Here is a 5,027-nt window from a genome sequence, read left to right as displayed (position 1 = left end):
ATACTATTATTAGATGTGTGAGTGAGTCACTCAGTTGTGTCTGATTCTATGTGACGCCAGGGACTGTAGCCCGCCAGGCGCCTCTGCCATGGGATTTTCCAGGCAAGAATACTGGAGAGGGTTGCCATGCCCACCTCCAGGGGATCTTTCCAACTCAGGAATCAAACCCAGGTCTCCTGCATTGTATGCAGACTCTTTACCATCTGAGCCACAAGGGAAGCCTCCTTTACTATCTATTTTATTTCATAAATGAAAAGGTTTAATGTTAGAAAAACAGATTATGTTTATCTGCCTCAGCAACTGGTCAAAAGCCAAAAATACAATTTAGCGATGTAGAAAAGTGACTCAAATATAAATTTTAACTGTCACATATTTAAAAGAAAACTTATTTTATTGAAAGTAGCAAAGTATCTGTATTGTATAGTTAATATGTATCTTAATACTAAAAAACTATCTCATCTAAGTCAAACACATGTCTGGAGCATGTCTAATCACTAATATTAAGTGGGAGATCCAACCATTAAAACAAATGACAAATATATGAGTTGTCCAGGGTAACAATCAGTAAGACTGAGCACACAGGGAAACCACTCTTTCTCAACACCCCAATTTTCCAGAGATGTCAGGAAAATGTTTAAATGCATGAATAAATAAGTGCATAATACTGCAGAAGAACAGGGGAGATGGAATGGTGAAGGTAGTAGAAACCTGAAGTGCTTAGGCAAGAAATACTGATCTATAAAAGTAGACAGAAAAAATGTCAATAAACCACATAAATATCTAATCTCATAAGTAATTAAAAGCATCCAATATGAAACATCAACAATGTGCCCTTTCAATAACTAAATTTCAGAGCTTACATCAAGAAGCAGTTCTGCGAGGTGAGTGCAATGATGCATACCCTCACACAGGGCATATTTGAGTACAAATTGTCACAAGTGAGATGGAAACTAAATTACCAATATGTGCTCAAAGTTTTCACATTTTGTAATGGGGATATAATAAGTTTGGGATCATCAAGTTAGTGAAACCAATATTAAAAACTTTCAAAGTGTATAGCTATTGAATGAGAAATTCTGTATTCCCTATATGATTATATAAACTATGATTATAATAAGAATGCAATAAATTATGAGCAGAAGAGTTAGCTTCAAGGATTTCATCACAAAATTGCTTATTAGAGTATAGTGTTTCAGAAAGAAACTATACGTCCAGAACGAGGAGAGTGCTGAATTAAATCATGCTTTATTACTTCTATGATAGGTAGTACCACTCACACCAACAATGATACATTGTATTGAAATGATACATACATTGTACTATTGTAAATAGTAGTATTTACTAAGCATTCATGTAATCAGGCAATATTCTAAGTCCCTTTTATGCATTATGTCATCTTATCCCTAAGAAATTCTATGAAGTTTTATTACGATTGTTTTTATTCCTATATATACACAGAAAGAGGCTTCCCAGGTGGCATTTGTGGTAAGGAACCTGCCTGCCAATACAGGAGATGTAATACACAAGGGTTTGATCCCTGGGTTGGGAAGACCCCCTGGTGGAGAGCATGGCAATCCACTCCAGTATTCTTGCTGGAAAATCTCATGGACAGAGGAGCCTGCTGGGCTATCGTCCATAGGGTTACAAAGGGTTGGACATGGCTGAAGCAACTTAGTACACACACACATACATGTAAAAGGAAACAACAGTTCTGAACTCACCAGTATTTTTAACCAGTACATGGAACACTCCCCTAGTACCTGCCATCTGCCTTACTGGGCTTCTTAAACATTAGGTCTCCAGAAGCCATCACTGTTTTCTCTTCACAGATTCTTTTCAAATTTTTAATTTATATGGAGTATAGTTGACTAACAATCTTGTGATAGCTTCAGGTATACAGCAAAGTGACCCACTTATATACCTCTTTATGTGTCTAAGTACATTACCTACCCAATGAATGTGTGAAGAACAAGAGAAGAATCAAGGACAAAAAGTGAAAATGAGAGAGAGAGAGAGAGGAAGGACAGAGAGTACAAGTGAAAGAGGGAGAGTGGAAGAAAAGAAAGGTCAAAGAAAGAAAAAAAGAGAGAGGGGGGTAGGGAGAGCAGAAGTGAGAGAAAGTGAGAGCAGAAGTGAGAGAAAAAGAGTGAGATCAAAACACCAATCTGCAGATTATGGAAACTATGCTTTAATAATCACAAAAAGAAGCAAATAGTTTCTTGCCATTCTAATTAGAAGCAGAGGCATAACAACTTTTAATCTACCAATAAATACACTAGCAATTTTTAGCAGCTCAACTGTAATTTTATAACACAACTTATGCAAACTCAGTAAAGGATAATTCGACATTAGAGGAATAGGTTAATTTGAGGAAACAATGGTTATACAGGTGCTTCAGTTTATGGTGTAATCTTTTGAGAATCATGGAATTTTATATTTGTGTGTGTATGTAGTTACTATTTAATAGAGGGGAACTAAAATATAGAAGTACATGCTTACAATTAAACAAATAGGGAAGTTTAATTATAATATTAAAAATTGTTAAGGCTAGAGAGACTATGGTATGGAGAAAGATCTCCTTGAATATACCTTGATTTGGCCTCTAATTATATAAAAATATTTTAGAGAACAATGATATTTTAAAGACATATAGGATGTTAGCAATTTATCTAGTCCAACTCTCTCTTTAATGCTCGTATAAATTATTAGTCCTTAGCCACATGGATGATGAATTAGGACATTAATCTATTCCAATCTACTATTATTCCCAACACATTCCTCTACCTCAACGATTATTCTCTAAGTTATAAGTTTTAATGACTCTTTAGAAATAGGCATCTCTCATAGATAATTATTGTTCACCATTTGCCTAAAATCCAAAGGGATATCTTCCAACCCTTGAGTAATTAAAAATGACAATAAAATTATTTACTTTATGACTTGTTTAGAATATTCCAAACACATTCTTTGAATAGAAAAAATGTTTATAAACATAAAATTTAACGTAAAATAATCATTTTCATCATGGTCTCTAGGAAAATATATTTCTATTTCACTAAAGTTTCCAAGGATATAAACTGCTACCCATCAGATTTTAGTGGATACATAATATTATTCTCCATCACATGTGATTGGCACAGTTATGCACTATAATAAAATCTGTCATGGTGGCAATTTTTTTTATTTGACAGTTTTCTTAAAAAAATTCTTTTTCTGGAAACCAATTAAAACTTGATTTCTGTCCCTCCATCACCACACTCCTCTATTTTATCTCTTTATAGCATTTTAGTTAACTGAGTACTCCCTGTTGATTTTTTTTTTCCTAGCAGTAGTAATTTGACAACACAAAGCAATTAAAAACCTGGGAGCAATTCTTCCTATACACCACTCCTTGCCTTCTATTAGCCAGCGCTTGTGCTAATGTGACAGGTATGTCACTACGGAACTGACACCTCATGTCCACTGCATCACTGTCTCACTTAGTTGTTGGATACATTTTAAGGATTAAATATGAGGGGAAATTCTCTATTACTGGAAATGACATAAAGGAAAGTGTCATAGTATTTGACAATAAACATGAAAAATCTTATATTGTCTATAGGTCTATGTTTAGAAATTCAAAAACCTAAGTTAAAAATAAAAACAGAAAGAGATGGTTGGGAAAGAAAAGCAAAGAGACCGCTAATTATCTTGGCCAACTACATTTTAAGAGTACTAACAAGAGGAGATATCAGTAGAATCAATGTGATTCAGATGGTTCTCTTTACAGTAATTAATTTTTGTTGCTTAAATGTATACCTTTTCAAAATATGTTGAAACATAAATTTAAGGTTTTTGGTGAGACACCTTAAATTATCTCTGTATTCAGATAACATTACTTGTGAAATATCTGTTGATTAAGAAGGCTGTAAAATACCTAACAGTGCTTAAATGCAGTATTTTGGTTTTGTTTCTGTTGAACTATTTTCCCTCTAAATGTGGTTTCTCAGCTACAAAATAATAGGGTTAAGCTATTTGGTCTGCCCTCTTGGTGCAGTAGGCAGCATGTCAGTCTCATAATCTGAAGGTCCTGAGTTTGAAACTCAGAGAGGGCAGATCAATCTTTTCGGGATTCCCTGGTGGCTTATATGGTAAAGAGTCTGCCTGCAATATGGGGGACCTGGATTTGATCCCTGGGTCAGAAAGATCCACAGAGAAGGAAATGGCAACCCACTCCAGTATTCTTACCTGGAAAATCTCATGGATGGAGGACTCTGGCATGCTACAGTCCATTGGGTCACAAAGAGTCGGACACAACTGAGTGACTTCACTTTTTCATTTGGTCTTAGCCTATGACATAATGTCTCTTATACAGACTCAATTTTCTGATTTTAAGTTCACTAAAAAATTAACACTAGAAAGTAAACAATCTTTTTCTAGAAATTTGTATTTTAAGATTTGGTTTCTAACTAAACCTAAAATGATTTTATATAATGCACCATTTAGGAAATATGTTTTATTCATCAAATAAAAATTCACTGAGTAACCATTATGTGCAATGCACAGGCCTCAAAACAATACCAATAAAGACCAGAGTTCAGACTCCACATGAAACTTTCCCGGTCTTTTCCTTTCAGTTTCTATCAAATATTTCCTATTGCTTCCATTTGCATGACCATGCTGAAGTAGACCCACATTATGAAAAACATTAATTGCTCAGGTAGCATTTTGATCAAACTATATTGCTTACATATTTCCCCAGGTAAAATGAAATTTCTTTTAGAATAATTACTTAAGGAAAATCTGAAATTTAAAGAAATGAGATTATGCAGCTCTCTAGAAAAATTGCATTTAAATTTTTTCTAATAATTAGTTTTACAATACAGTAAAAACTCTTTTGTAAAAGACACATAAGAGTCTCAAACTGATTGAATTCTGTGTAAAACTGCATAGTGAAAGAAAACCAGTATTTTTTTTTAATCTGTCTTAAAAGTAGACTGTTTAGTGAGGTTGCTTGTGTGTGACATTTAAAAAGTTAAAAAAGAAGC

General features: G+C 34.0%; 1 non-coding gene across 1 annotated transcript; it reads left to right on the top strand.

Moving 5' to 3' along the window:
- Positions 1-4,021: 4,021 nt before the first annotated feature.
- TRNAM-CAU (transfer RNA methionine (anticodon CAU)) lies at positions 4,022-4,094 on the top strand. The gene has a single exon. It is a non-coding gene; the product is annotated as a tRNA-Met (tRNA).
- Positions 4,095-5,027: the final 933 nt, after the last annotated feature.

The sequence above is a fragment of the Ovis canadensis genome, chromosome 8 (genome assembly GCF_042477335.2).
Source record: "Ovis canadensis isolate MfBH-ARS-UI-01 breed Bighorn chromosome 8, ARS-UI_OviCan_v2, whole genome shotgun sequence".
Lineage (NCBI taxonomy): Eukaryota > Metazoa > Chordata > Mammalia > Artiodactyla > Bovidae > Ovis > Ovis canadensis.
Note: the sequence above shows the minus strand (reverse complement) of the source record. Positions and strands in the feature narration are given on the sequence as shown.